Below are 16,116 nucleotides of genomic sequence, written 5' to 3' on the forward strand. Positions count from 1 at the left end.
GGTGTTGGTGATAAATCCGTACCTGATGAAGATATGGGAAACAAGACATAATTATTTGGGTTGATGGTTAGAAAGATATCTGAAAACATGATTCAAATTTAGAAAACAAGGACGGACCACCGTCACACAGTCCCAAACCACACCGCTCAGTGGGACACTTACCGGAACAAATCACACTGGCATCTTCCTTGTGATCACAGTCAGACTGAGCTAATGATGAAAAAGGACAGTCAAACAAATTGGACTCGCTTCCGGTGCATTTCACCTCATCCAGCCAGGTAGTACCGTTACCCTGGCCAAAAGCAGCCCCTCCTGTGGCCTCGAGAGCAGAGCCACAGCCCAGCTGTCTGCAGACAACACTGGCATCGTTCAAATCCCAGGAATCATCACACACCGTGCCCCAAGCTCTATTACACCATATCTCCACTCTCCCGGAGCAGTTGCTGTTTCCTCCAGCCAAACGCAAAGTTTGCCCTAAATTGGTCAAAAAGGAAGTAGTTATTAACCGTGACTTAGCCCAAGCATTAAATCAAATAGGAGATTTTATTATTGTTATTATTCTTCTTATTCTTCTTATTATTATTAGTGATACTGTGAATTTTGTTGTTGTTGTTGTGAAAATACCTGATTCTGGTTTGCAGCCGTTTTGATTTTCCTGATCTTCATTTGGTTTATTTCCCCCTGTTGATAAGACAATCATGCTGACTCCATGAGCTACATGAATATTTCAAATCTCACCTGTAAGCAGAATGATTGATTGTGTTACCTGAACAAACGACACCTGCATCTTCCCGATGATCACAGTTGTGTTGACCCCACGGGTCTGCCTGGCACTGCCAAAGGGTCGACTCATGTGAAAGACACTCGACTTCATCCAACCAAATAGGCCCGGATCCTTCTCCGAATGAACGAGCATCATAGTCCATGGGAACGACTGTGCCGCAATCTAACTGTTTACAGATCACATCTGCATCATGCCGATCCAGATTTTCCGAGCACACTGTCCCCCATGTCCCATTATAGAACACCTCCACTCTCCCCTCACAGCGATGTGTTCCCTCCACCAAACGCAACTCTTTGTGCGCTGTTAATGAGATATGGAACATCCAGTTAATTCAATGATGAATTCTATATTCATAGTGCAATGTAGAATATATATGTTGTGTCAGTTAAATTCATGGTTTACCGGTATTACTTCGCAACGGTCACAGAAAAGGAAAAAGACTGTTGAAATCAAACGATGTTATCAAGAATCAGTGGTATGGATTCTCAATCGAAATATTTGTGTGATGGAGAAAACAAAAACAATCTTTTTGTTCTAATTGGAGAGATCCTGGCAAGTAGGTTTCTAGACGCATGTGACAGGTTTTAAAGGTGCAGCTATATAGGAAATGAATGACAAGGAGACAGAAGGGAACACATCAAAACAGAGTGGACCACTCATTTGGCAATATCTTGGTCCAGAACAAATAATTCAATAAAAGGTTGGGCTGAATGACCTTTGTAAGCGCAGTTCTCACGTAATTCAGAAGTATGTCTTACTTATGAAGCTTCACTAATAACTGCAGAAAATGGGATCGTTACCAGAGCACATGATGTTCACATCTTCTTTATGATTACAGTCGTGGTTACCCCACAGTGCATGGGGACATTCCCAGAGTAATGATTCATTCCCAGAACATTGCAGCTTATCCAACCAAATTGGGTCTGTGTCTGGTCCAGTCGAAGTAGGAAGAGGAAGCTGCAATGTATTTCCACAACTCAACTGTTTGCAAACCACTTCCGCGTCTTTCAGATCCCAGGAATCGTCACAAACTGAGCCCCAGATCCCATTGTGATAGATCTCCAATCTCCCAGCACATCGGCTTCCACCATCAGAGAGCCTTAACTGCCTATGTCCTAATAGAAAATATCGAGTGTCATATTATACTTTCAATGTATTAACCTCATTGCTAAATGAAAAGTATTCGATAATGTCGATCTAAATCAGAGCCTTTATGTTAGGTGCTTTTGACAGGTAAATGAATCTATGCAGTAGGACACCTGTTCCATCTTACACAAAATAATAAATGCCGAGTATACATATATTCCTAACAACCTCTCTAACGGATTGTATCTAACCCATTCTCAGTGGTATACTTTGCTTTAACATATGCTAGTGTAATTCTGTTAATTTGTTGTTCCACAAACAATGTTTTAAGCAGAATTTTAGACATTTTGCACTTTGTTTTTCAGGGCTTTTTTTTTGCCCTACATATTTCAACAGGTTTCTGTAGCTCACACTTATGTATTGGACACATCAGAAAATGCTGCAAATATCAAACAGCTTCGAAGCATCTGACGACAGCGAAATAGACTTAACCTTTCAGAAAGTGACCTATCCTGGAAATTGCTGCTAAAAGCTCCAGAAGTCCCCTTGTTTTTTCAATAAATTCAAATTCAAAGAAAAAAATTCTGATTACTGTCTCATCCAAAAACGTGAATGCAATCAATCCATTTCTAAATAATCGTGCACGTTCCATTTCCGCAGCAGTGGCCCACCTCTCGTACAAGCCCGGACTCACTCCCACCCGCGCCCCTCCTACACCACCACCGGCCCAGACATTTGATCTTCATTGGATTCTCTTCATTCAATAAAACAAAGCTTCAAAATATCATGTTCTTTTTCAAATGCATCATTTGTCTCCAACCCTGATCCCGATCCAACAGAGTCAACCCCACCAGCCCAAGCGTCCATGATAACCAATGCCTATGAATTCATTCAAGGGATTCGATTTCCTTCACATCTGACACTTTTTGCAGCAAATCTTTCTACTCTCTTATTTAATGGACATGATGTTCTCGACAGGGTTAAAAGATTGGAATTCCAGCCTTAAACATTTCACCCTCTTCTCTTTCGTTGTGCTGTTGAAACCCACTCCTCTGATCAAAACATTAGTCACTATTGCCGATATTAACTTTATTTGTTTTAGTCTCAATTTACCGCCGGAAATTACCCAGAGATGAACAAAATTGTTTAATGTGTCAAATTAGTTCAAACCAAAAACTTTTAAGTTTTTGTTTCTTCCCCGTGACGTCCTGTTCTGCATACCCGCGTCAGTGTCAAATATCTCATCTACTTTCTCCCCAGGAAGAAGTGAAGTATATTCCCAGTTGACCAAGATTATCTTTTTCCCTTTTCAGTTCTGGAAAAGTGACCTGTTCACTCACCTGAGCACAGAACCCCTACGCCGATGCTGTCACTGTGATTCGGGTTCAATGAGAATGTGCTGCACTTCCGGAGATGCGATTCGTTTCCTTCACACTGGACATCATTCACCCACACAGGCCCTTCACCCTCTCCGTGCTTTGAATTGTTATAGGCGGTTACCGCTTCGCCGCAGCCCAGCTGTCTACAGGTCACATTAGCGTCATTCAGATCCCAGAGGCTGTCCTGCACTCTGCCCCAGCTGTGGTTGTAGTAAATCTCCACTCGCCCATCACACCGACTTCCCCCATTCATCAACCTCAGTGACCAGTTTTCATCTAGGCGAAGAAAGACATTTAGAGCAGTGGTTACAGTGCAGCAAATTAACCCGTATTGACGTCACATTTCACCAGTACATTTCTGTTTGTTAAAAGGTGAAGGATGTCCCTGAGAGGCGGTTCAGCACAGTCAGGCAGGAGGATGAATAATCGGAACTCCTGCTCTGGATCTAAAGTAAATACATTGTTCAGCAAAGTGATAATATATGTTTTCAGAACTCAGGGGTGGGCGAGCATTTGGGAGGACAAATGTAGAAACATCCTCATTAATCCAGTACCACGTGTTAGTGAGTGATTTAAATGGGAGATAATGGATGATTATCCAGCTGAGGAGATGGTGCTAGAGGTTGGACATTCATTTCCGGCAAAATGGGCAACAATTCTGTGAAAGTTTATCTGGGCATGCTGGGATATGCTGCATCCCATCAAAGCAGGGGCAGAGGGCATTCTGGCTGTGGGATTATTTGTTTGAAATGATAGTTTGATAAACAAATATCACTTTTAAATAAGTTAACAATTAAGAGCACCAGCGAGATATTTTTTCAGGGAAAAAAACATGTTTCAGAAGCTTCCTGGTGTTTTCTATTCGGGGAAATCAAAGGGGGAAGTTAATAATGGTAGGAAGGATACTGTTGTACAGGTAGATGCAGAAAGGCCTCGTTAGAGGCTTCGCTGGTAATTTCGCATCAATGAAATGAAACGGCAATGTCTACCCATATGTGAAATTGGCCCTTCGTCAGGAAATAGTAATCCGGTCTGTTAATGTGGCTTCCTTTGGGGAATCCGTGAAGATCTGCTGTACCTGAGATATGTTAAAGACATTGACTGTGGTGTAATGGGCAGGATTAAAATGTTCAAATGCGGCGCTGGTGGTATTGCACAGGCAAATGGCAGAGTCATCTGATGTAGGAAAATGGGAATTGACTCATATTGGTGGGAAGGAAGACAACGATTATTTTCCGCGAAGTCTTTTCACAGGCACAGGATGTCCCAAAACCTGGAATAGTCATCAATGGGCATTGCGAGAATTACAGTTACTTCTGAAATGTCATAATCAAAACAGCGAGTTTGCACATACCAAACATCTGTACACAGCAATGCGATAAGTGTTAAGTTTATTTCTCAGTGTCATAAATAGGCTTATATCAGGATTGACATAGAGTCTAATGTGATGCTGAGAAAGGGATAATACCAGTCTTGAGTTACTTAATGTAATTCGGATGGGATTTTGTTTTAACCACCAGGTTTCATGGCGACTTCAAAATCCCGAGGGTTCTGCAAATAAAAGTGTATCGAAGAAAGTGCTGTCACTGGTGGAGGTACAGAGAGCGGGAAGGAAGTGGGAAGGGAGCGGTTGACGTTTAAGATAACTCACAAAATGCCAGTAGTGACCGAATTGAAATCAGCTGTAGTAAGTGGTTAGGTGTGAAAATGAATTGTGTGAGTTTATAGTGGGTGAAGGACAATCAAAACATTTTCGAGAATTGAACAATTATGTGAAGGGAAAAAATAATACAAATCTGTGAGGATATTCATGGATTGTGACTGAGTGGGGTTCATTTCCAATAATTCTGCACAGGCTCGCGGGTCGAATGGATTTTTTTGCTTACTACACCCAAGTGTTGTTGTTCTCTGAGTGACTGCATTGTGAGGACTCACCCGAGCAAATGACACTGGCATCATTTCCATGTGAGCAGTTAAATTCTTCCACGGATGAAACCGGACAATCCCCCAACCGGGACTCACTTCCGTGGCATCTGTAGTTCTCCTTCCATATTGTCCCATTTCCCTTCCCAAAGGCTGCTCCTCTCGGGATTTTCTCTACCACTCCGCACTGAAGATGCTCACAGACCACACTGGCGTCTTCTAAACCAAAGTAAACATCGCAGAGCGTCCCCCAGTGTCCAGAATTCAGCACTTCCACCCGGCCGGAGCACCTGTCCTTTCCACCAACTAGTCGGGGTTCACTGTTTCCTGTTTCAGATCAGAAAAACACACCGACTCAATTTGTTCATTGCAGTCAAAAGAAACTTTTTTAGATTGCTTCCATATCTGTGCAGCCACAGATATCCATTTGCCAAAAGTAGCAAATTATTACGTGAAAACGAATTAATGTGATATGTGACGCTTCAGTGCAAAATCACACTGCCATCGTTCCTGTGGGCGCACTCGGCCCGATTTACTGTAACAAGGGGCAGTTCGTTTCATTTAATAATTACTTTTTTTTCATCAAGTTCAATATGTGTCCACTATTATCCTCTCAGAAGCCGTGTTCAGTCTTACAGCGATTCATCTGGAACATTATTCACCATCCGCCCATAAACTGAACAGACTGCTGGTGCATCTGGAAAAATCTGGGTATGATCGCCCCCTAGCGCCTGCTGATGGGAACTACCCCCATGTGCAGCCGGCGAAGATGAATAAAAAAAAATTAGTTTCATTTGCCCAGAGGCTTTCTAACTGATAGACACCGAAATGATCGAGTTCATTTTGTTTCTCTGTTGGCGCTGAAAAGTGTTGGGAATAAACGTTCTCAAACGGCTTCAACCAGAAATGAAACGATGGATCTCCCAATGGCTAAATGGTGAAGAGCAAACAACATTCGAGTTCTTATTAAGGGTCCATGTTCACAGGTCACTAAAACATTAAGGCCAGATGCAAAACGTAATCAAATATCCTCAGGAATTTTAGCATTTCTATTTGGACGGTTAGAATATGAAGGGGAAGAGTTTCTGCTTCAAGTTTCAGTAACTTTGCTCCGTCCATATCTGGAATGCGAGAAACAATTCAGCCAACTGCAAACTTGCAAGGACTTCCTGTTCTGGAAAACAGTCCAGTGGGAGTGTCCCAGGCTACTGGTTACTAAGTCTAGACAACATCTCCTTCTATCAGTTTACACTGTGTGAAATCTGCCTGAAGCTGCAGCAGCTTTAAATATTAAAACAACTGATCTCCCTTCATTTTATTCTGGAGAAAGTATCGACTGCCGCACATTTGTTTAAAATCCAACCTCCTGAACAAATTGATCCAGCACAATTGATTCAAAGACAACGGAACACTCCAACAATAACATTTCTAATTTCTCTCCTTGAAAGACTCTAAGCGTAAACTCCGTCGGAAAAATAAAACACGAGGGGAAATCATGTACGAACAGCTGGTATTCATCCTCAAGATAAAGTGGGGGGTGGGGGGCGGTTTAGAACGGAGTTGAGGAGGAACTTCTTCACTCAAAGGGTGGTGAATCTCTGGAATTCTCTGCCGTTGAAGTGGTGGAGGCTGCCTCGCTAAATATTTTTAAGACGCGGGTTGATAGGTTTTTGATAAGAGAGGGGATTAAGCGTTATGGTCAGAGGGCGGGAATGTGGAACTAAGCCACGACAGATCAGCCATGATCTTATTGAATGGCGGGGCAGGCTCGAAGGGCTGGATGGCCTACTCCTGCTCCTATTTCTTATGTTCTTATGTTCTTATCAGATTCAGGGTGTGAGAGGGACATAAGTTTCCAAATCTTACCAAACGTTTTGGGAAAATGATTTACATGACAGCTATTAAAACAAGACGCCTAGAGAGACAGGGGATATCTAGCCAGTCCCCTCCCACGCAAAATCAGAATATGTTGGAACAATTCAGCAGCTGTGGCAGAATTAGTGGCGAGGGAAGAATAGAGGGAAGTTTCCAGTCCTCATGATTCTCCTCCAGACCCTTCCCATCCTCACTCCGCTCTTGGAACACCTTCAATCTGGCCACTGATTGCTGCTCTGAAAGTAGCCGCAGTGACTGGATAAGCGCTCTATGGCCTCCGCAATCAATAGTCAGTAAATGTCAAACACATGGACCGAGACACCCGGATTTAATTCAGAGACAGCCGCCAATTCTGACGGAGTGCCGAATGGCCGGACTCCGCTTAAATGTACCTCTGTACACAGCCAGCCCATCAAAGCATGGCCGACCTTTTGACTCTGCATAGGCAAGATCGGGACAGATTAGTCCGCCCGGGACTCTTTCTCGCTCTCCTCCCAGGTCTTTCCGCCCGCCAATTCCCCCTCCCCCTCCCCCCCTCCCCGCCCCCGTGGTTGCTGACAGGTCCGTCTATGTCTCCAGGCGTGTGGTTGTGTCCGTTGAGACATTGGGGGAGGGGAGGTGCTGGAGAGCGCGAAGGGTTGGGAGATCGGGATGACTCTGACCGTATCTCTGGGGGTCGAAACACATTTTCATCTGAGGGGACAATTTCTGGACTCCGATGCAAGACATAGCACAAAAAAGGGCGACTTGGATTTAAGCTGAAATAAAGCTAACGGTGCGGACAGATGAAGATAAACGGTTGCTGGGCAGAAACCTAATTGTTGTCCAGGATTTGCTCTATGTGGCCCTGGAATGATTCATTATTTGTTGAATGGTGATTGGAGCTGAACAGTGAGGAACCAGGAGCGAACAACTCCTCTCCTGAACATAGCTAACAGCAAGCGCTCAGCTCAAGGATACAGCGGGCCTGTGCACGGTTGTGGTAATTGTTAATCACTCTCATTGCTTTTACTTTATTATAAACTTAAATCCGGGTGTTAATGTATCAACACTTCTATTTACAGAATATTGAAATTATTCACCATTCTCCTTGCGACTGTGGACAGTCTCAGCATAATTGATCCGCCCTTTCCCAGACAGCAGGGTATAGATGATTGACAGATTTGTTTCTTTTACCTGAGCAAATCACGCCGGCATCATAGGAGTGCGAAACGCGACGATGATGCCATGTCACTGAGCGACATTCCCGCAGGGCGGTCTCGGTCCCTTTGCACTTAACATCATACGTCACAATGGGTCCGGATCCTTCCCCAAAGTGAGCCCGGCCTGGTGCAGAGAGCGCGGTCCCGCAGCCCAGCTCCCCACACACAACATCGGCGTCCCGCAGGCCCCAGGCAATATCATACACAGTCCCCCACTGTCCCCTGTAGTGAATCTCCACTCTCCCAGCGCACCGACTCTGCCCATTCGCCAGTCTCAGCTTCACCTCCTCTGTAAAATACAGAAATAAACCAACAGTTATTGGCCAGCTGATGCAGCAGGTCAGATCGGAATCAAGACAAATAAGGAGTGTGTCCACGATCTCAATAAACACGGGGATAACATGAAATAAAGAACGAACAAAGACATTGACAGCACAGGAACAGGTCCTTCCGCCCTCCTCGCCTGTACTGACCTTGCTGCCCGACTGAACTAAAAACCTCTACCGCTCTGGGGACCATATTCCTCTATTCCCACCCTATTTATTTACTTATCAAGACGCCCCTTAAACGTCACTCCGGTATCCGCTTCCACTCCCTCCCCCTGAGACATTGCAAGTGGAAGCGGGAATATGGATTGACAGTGGGAAACAGCCGCACATCAGTTGGAACTTGGAAACATCATTTGGCTGCGTTAGGCAGGAGTGTCGATGGGTGCTTACTTGATTCAATCCGTACAACTCAGGGCTGTTATGGTCCGCGGTCCACCATACTGCCTGGACTAAGATGGTGGAATCCCAATCCGAGCATGGATTCGATATCTGCCACCAGTGTCGTACCCGGTGGTTCGCCCCGCTGTAACCGTCTGAATTGGACAGTCAGGTAGTCTCCAGCCCTTCCCGGGGCTATGAGATACGGCGAGTTTTCGGCGGAACCCTAATACACCGGGGGTGGAAGGGCTTCGTATTGCACTGCATTTCAGCGCTGGCTGGTAACTAGAGAAGTGAAACTTTATTTCTAAAACCCTGCTCCGCGGGGACCTAATTTCTGAATTAGAGAACAGAAGTTAAAGATTTACGAGGAAAGATTGCAGGAACATTTTCCTTCGCACCTGAGAGGCAGACATTGAACCGAACCATTGAACACAAAGATACTGAAACTGTCTCAGGGATTTATCATTCATTTGGATGGATTGGTGCAGTAAAATATCAGATATGAACTTGGAGGGCGATTACCTGATGGATCAGCCTGGCTGTTCCCTGGTCTGCCTGAAATGAAATGTAAAAAATTAGTCTTTTCTGGAACAGGAGATGAATGAAACTGTCAAAACCATACATCACAAAGTCAACATCGAGGATCTGTGTTATTTCTTCACTCTACGCTTTGTAAGCATTTGATTTTTTTTTCTCAAATTACCACACCGGTGATACTATGGCCCATGAATATCCCGGCCTCATTCCATTTTTTGAATATATTTTTAACCACGTGTAACCTTATTCCCAAACAGGGATATTTTGTGTCACTCAAATCTCCAAATCCACTTTAGCCTCTAGTTTGCATAATAAAATCAACAGGGCAGCGATTCCTGTCTCCGGTTGAATTGATGAAATTTATAACTTAATCCACAGAGCAACAATGATAAAGTTACTCGAATATCTCGGCACCACCGTCCACAATACGGGCAGGGCGTCATTTATTTCCAATGCAGACAATCCTCAGCTATCCTTATTAACTCTTCACAAACAATATCGCACAACTTCCACTTATGTTGTAAACAATGCCAGAATTGTGGGATAACATTTCAATATTTGCTCAAAATGTTCACAATTTCTCTGGTCCAACTGGAATCTCTGGACCGTCTTCACCCATTCCATCTTCCTATCTTTTATTCCAGTTTACAGCTTCCAGTAATTCTCCCATTTAATCGTTGACCCATTTCAAAAATACAAATCAAAGAAAAGGACAAAACAGACACAGGCCCTTCAGTCCTTCAAGCCCCTGTCCATTATGATGCCCAATAAAGAGAAATCATACTGCCCTATTTCCGTCCTTAGCGTTCTATTTTCTCCTTCTTCCTGTACACATCCAGATGTCTCTTAAATGTTGGTAATGTTTCTGCTTCAATCACCTCCTCTGGTAGCGCGTTCCAGGCATGCACTACTTTCTCAGCTTCTCTCACACATGTTCCTCAAACTTTCCCCCTCTCACCTTACACATTTGTCCCCCTTTCGTCCAGCCACAGATCACTACTGACACTAACAAGCATTGAAATAGAAGGTGCTGGACAGCAGCCTGATTTGCTGGAAATCCCAGCCATCTCCTGAATCATTTGTGTACCGTGTAGATGATACTCAGCAACAAATGGCCAAGAGTTCATACCAAACCCGCGATTTCTACCACCAAGAAGTACAAGGACAGACCGACTGATTTGCGCATTCCCTTCTAAGACAGTCAACATGCTGAGTTCGGACGATATCGGGGTTGCCTCATTCTCGTGTGAACTCAATCCCTAATGTCACTCTGCCTGCACCAGTGCATCATGTACTGCAGCCAGGCAGCAAAAAAGGCTCAGAGATCAATTCCTGAAGACATCTGAGTACAGACAATAAATGCTGCCATTACCAGGGACACTGACTTCACAAGAGACACCATAATAACAAGAGTGTAAAGGCCGTGGCTGAATGTGGGGTATTAACTTTTTTGAAAGTGATATAAAGACATGGAAAGTTCGGTACTGTAAAATGTCGGCCCATTTAAAGATCACAGCACGCGATTTTCAGAAAAAAAACAAATGTAAGGCAGCAAATATATTTCCCTATGACTGAGAATGATTTATCTTAAACTATGCGACCTAACACGCAATAAATACATGTCAGTGTTACGAATGGAATTAATTACGTAACATCATATTCGTAGTTGAAAACCATCATTAAATACAGGAACCGTTTAGCTCGCAGCAGAAAGGACAGATTATGAGTCGTTACTGGAACCATAATTTCCAAATGTATGGCCGTGCCTAATTAACACAGGCCTGACATAAGGTATCACATTTGGAATATAAGCAGACACTTGTCCAGTTCTTGCAAGACAGGGTGATTTTTTTTTTTCTCTGGGATCTGGAGGCCGAAGCTAACCGTATAAAATGGTTCAAAACATTTTACAAGGGAACAGTGGAGTTCGCCAATGTAGAATGTGTACAGGCTTTCCATAGCTCATTATAAACAACAGAAAGCTCAATGGATATTGAGAGTGTCTGGAAAGATGCTGACAAGTATCCAGTGATTGATACACAATGTTGATGTTAATGTATGGTTTAGAACGCTTTGTTTTGATTTCTAAAGCTCATTTTCCCAAATATTAACCAAAAATACTCGTGCTGCAAATTCGGGGAAGAGTTGGGATTTTTTTTCACTTCTCTGTTATTTCGCTGGTGTGACTGATATTAAGCATATTGCGTGGAATCGGCTGCCGGCGGTGGTGGTGGAGACAGATTCGATCGGGTCTTTTTAAAGACTTTTGGATGAGTACGTGGGACGTTGTAAGATAAAGGGTTATAGGTAAACCGAGTAGATAGAGATATGTTCGGTGCAACTTGAAGGCTGAAGGGCCTGTTTGTGCTGCAGTTTCTATATGTTTTGTGTTCTATGTCCTGTGCTTAATATGCCAGTTAAAGCAATGTTGGTCCCATTTAGATTTAATATTTAACCTTTCAGCATTTACAGCCGTGTCCACTCCTCCAACTCAAAATAATTTGTTTATCATATGGCAGCTCACTGTACCACAGGACGAGCATACAGCTCTTCCACTGAGAAATATCTATTCCACATCTGTTTACGAATTCTACTGAAAATACCCAGAATTTTTACTGGGATTTCGGAAGTGGTTAATTCACGTTGATTCCTTTCGGCAATCTATGCTATTCTAACCGTGGCGGCGATCTACACCCAGACCGCCCTGCTCAGCTCGAATTTCATGTCATGTCTGTTCCGTCTGTACGACAGACCCAGTGGAACATTTAATTCTACCTGCTTATGTGTCTGAGTTGGATTATGTGGTTAATCTAAGGTTCTTATGCACTTGCTATTTTTTTTTGGAGACGAATGACCTGAAAATGCAACTTTGCTCAAAGTATATTCTGATAAGTTTCTACAAGTTAAGTCAACGATTTCAACATTCACTTCATGACTACGAGCTAACTGCCGATTCAGTAGCAACAAAAAAAACGTAATGAGATGAGGGTATTGAGCACATGCTTTATTGCATCACAACATAAAGTTGTTCTGGTTTGTTTTACAACACATGTTCTTACAAGCAACTGCAAAGTCCAAACAGTATTTTTAAGAATTTATTTCGCGGACTCTCGGTCCTTTACTGTGTGAAGTGTTTGATAACAGTAATGGGGCGCTCCTAGAACATAGAACATTACAGCGCAGTACAGGCCTTTCGGCCGGCGATGTTGCGCCGACCAGTGGAACCAATCTAATGACCCTCTAACCTAAACTATTCCAATGTTATCCATATGCCTATCCACTGACCATTTGAACGCCCTTAAAGTTGGCGAGTCCGCAACTGCTGCAGGCAGGGCTTCCACGCCCTTACTAACCTCTGAGTAAAGAACCTACCTCTGACATCCACCCTATAATTACCACCCCTTAATTTAAGGCTATGTCCCGTCGTGTTAGCCGTCAGCATCCGAGGAAAAAGGCTCTCACTATCCACTCTATCTAACCCGCTGATCATTTTGTATGCCTCAATTAGGTCACCTCTTGACCTTCTTCTTTCTAACGAAAATAACCTCAAGTCCCTCAGCCTTTCCTCATGAGACAAAGAATAAAGAACAAAGTACAAAGCAGCTCGGGAAACAGGCCCTTCGGCCCAACGAGCCCGCGCCGCCATTTTAACACGACCAGTCCCCACCCCCCCCCCTCCACCCATGACCCTTATCTATTTTTTTATGGCCATCCACATTGTGGGAAACTAATTTAGGGAGAATTTATTACTTCCAGTCAGCCTAATAGCACATCTTTGGGGTGTGGGAGGAAACCCGAGCACCCGGAGAAAACCCACGCAAACACGGGGAGAATGCGCAAACTCCCACAGACACCGGCCCAAATCCATGTGTCTGCACAGCAAACAATGATAGTCACTGAGCTGTCGTGACCTTCCCACCACACCAGGGAACATGCTGGTTAACCTCCTCTGCACCCTTTCCAATGCCTCCACATCCTTCTTACAATGCGGCGACCAGAGCTATACACAATACTCCAAGAGCGGCTGCACCACAGTTTTGCACAATTGCAACATGACCTTACGGCTCCGAAATGCATTCCCTCTACCACTAAAAGCTAACACACCGTACGCCACCTTCACAACGTTACCAACCTGGGTGTCAATCAGTTAAATCTATCAGTTAACCAGCATTTTCAGTGAAATTGGGATGAATAACTATAACCAAAGTTGGGAACCGAGTGAAAATGAACCAAATCAACAACTTAAATCGGAACAAAACTACTTGGCCTGTAGAAGGAGATGAAAGAACAGATCTCGACCTGCCGCAGAAAATGGCATGAGACACAGAGAACGTGAAAGCGTGAAATACTTTTGAGAAAAAAAAACTGAAAAAAAAAAGTGCTGCATAGAACTTAACACATTCTGGTAATATTCCGGGAGGAGATATGAGGCAATTGAGCAACAAACATCACAAAGCAAATCACTCATATTTAGCAAATTACATTATCAACATAACAAGATAAATATTTTCTTCATATTATTGAAATTAATTAATGACATTATTAATTACAATTCATATTAATGTTTTAATATGCATTATTCACAGACCTAGCCCAACACTCTGAGGCTGAGGCACCTATTTTAATGTTATATTTGTTTTCTCTCTACACCGGGTTCAGACAGAAAATATACGGAGAAATGTCAAGAGAAATATGTGTGGACGGTCCTCACCAGAATTCCTGCATTTTCAAACACAATGAGTTGGCTTTAACTGAAACTACTTTTCATCAGATTCTAACAGCGACTGCTCTCATTTATACCAACACAAATCAAGTAATCCGAATAGAGGTCTCACAGTAATATGTTGTGCATTCAGAAGTGCGGCATTTCCATTCAATTTTGTATTTAAATTTCAGGTTGCCGTAAGTCTCGGCCGAGAAATTAAAAACATGCATTAATCAGATGTTCTATATTCTCAACATATTTGAAAATAAATATGTTAAAAAGAAACGAGGAATCAAAATTATTCACCAAATGAAACTTCTGCTACTTAAATTCCCAATTCCAACACGCACTTCATAACAACGAAGGAAACATTTGGAAAGATTAGAGTTTTTCCTTAAGTGGAGCGGAGAATCCTAAACCCTGCTAAACAAAACACGTATTTTTCCAGACTTAGATTTGACAGTACATTTTGATTTTCAACTCCAATTCATTTTTTTTTTCTGCACAAGAATGTCAGGTAGACGGCGAGTAAATACAACTTCTGTTGGGCACTTGTGGCCTCAGAGCAATATTCGGCCAATATCTCAGGCCCCTCGTCCCAAAGTGACTGTGCCGAGTGGGATAAAACCAATTCAGTCTAACCCCACTAGCCTGTTCTTGGCTCCTTTGAGCGTTACAATACTTCAAACGCATAAGCAAGTATATTTTCAATGTGCTGAGCACTTCTTCAACCTCCAGCTTTTCAGACACTGAACTCGCCTCCTCTCATTGTAAATTGTTGTACATTAATATCCCATTACCTCCAGATGGCACTTATTATTCAAATCATCAACTTTCCCTTACATCTGTTACCAAAATTTTTATGATGAAATCCCTCTCTCTAAGTATATATACATAATATGTATTTACACATATACACACGCTAAAACATTACGTCAGTGAATTCTCAACAGACATCAGGATACTTTCAATCAATAATAACTCACAGTTGAGAAGCTGCAATGCAATTAGAGTCAGGAAGGAGCGCAGCATCGTCCCGACTGTCGGTTACTGCGATCAGACTTGACTATTCACCGAGTTTTGTACACCGGTACCGGGCTGTCCTTCCAACACTTTCTAAAACACCAAACGCTCCAGGAATGAATTCTTTGTTCAGAAAATAATATTTCCTCCCATCTGGTTAATTGATGCTCCCAGGTATGAAATGTAAATTGCCGTTTGATTAAAAGATACCAATGACAGTTCTATCCACCTCCTTGCCCTGTGCGGCTAATGAGGCCTACATTTTTGATAAGGAAGTGAGTCACTAACCCAGCATCGGATCATCGAATCATCATATCTTACAGCACAGACACAGGCGAGACTAGGAAATGTATATGGAAAATGTTTACAAATCACATTCGGCCTCCACTGGATTATGTACATGTTTTACACTGTTTTACCACTTTTTTCAAAGAACAATTTCCGAGGAACAGTTGAAGGCCATAGAGAGGATGAGAGTTAAAATTCCCAGGTTAAATCCAGGGGAAATGGACTGCAGTGATATGGAGAAAATGCATAAATTGCATGTCAGATCCAATCACTTTCCTCGAGAAATCTGTGAGTGTGTGTTCTCACCGACAAGTCCAATCCAATCGGCTGTTTAAGAATCCTATGGAGTCCGAATACAGCCTGTATTCACAACCTGATTTTCACACCTTCACAAGGGAAAAATGTAGACATTTCACTCCAGCAGCAACTCAAGCAAGAAGTTCAAATCTGTAACATATGGAATTGAAAAAAAAATGTTTTTTTTTCCCGAGTGGAAACACAACTTTTGTTCCTTGCTCTTAGAACAACCTCCAAAGTTTTTACTGTCTTCTATTTGGAGAACAATATTCTCGAAAGACAGAAAGCCCAATTTATGAATGTTTTT

General features: G+C 42.9%; 1 protein-coding gene across 1 annotated transcript in view; it reads left to right on the top strand.

Moving 5' to 3' along the window:
• LOC145361221 (scavenger receptor cysteine-rich domain-containing protein DMBT1-like) overlaps positions 1-16,116 on the top strand; it is a 445,694-nt gene that overhangs the window by 367,664 nt on the left and 61,914 nt on the right. The gene's annotated exons all lie outside the window — the stretch shown is intronic.

This window comes from Carcharhinus amblyrhynchos, chromosome 34 (genome assembly GCF_965287045.1).
Source record: "Carcharhinus amblyrhynchos chromosome 34, sCarAmb.v2.hapA, whole genome shotgun sequence".
In the NCBI taxonomy this organism is placed as follows: Eukaryota; Metazoa; Chordata; class Chondrichthyes; order Carcharhiniformes; family Carcharhinidae; genus Carcharhinus; species Carcharhinus amblyrhynchos.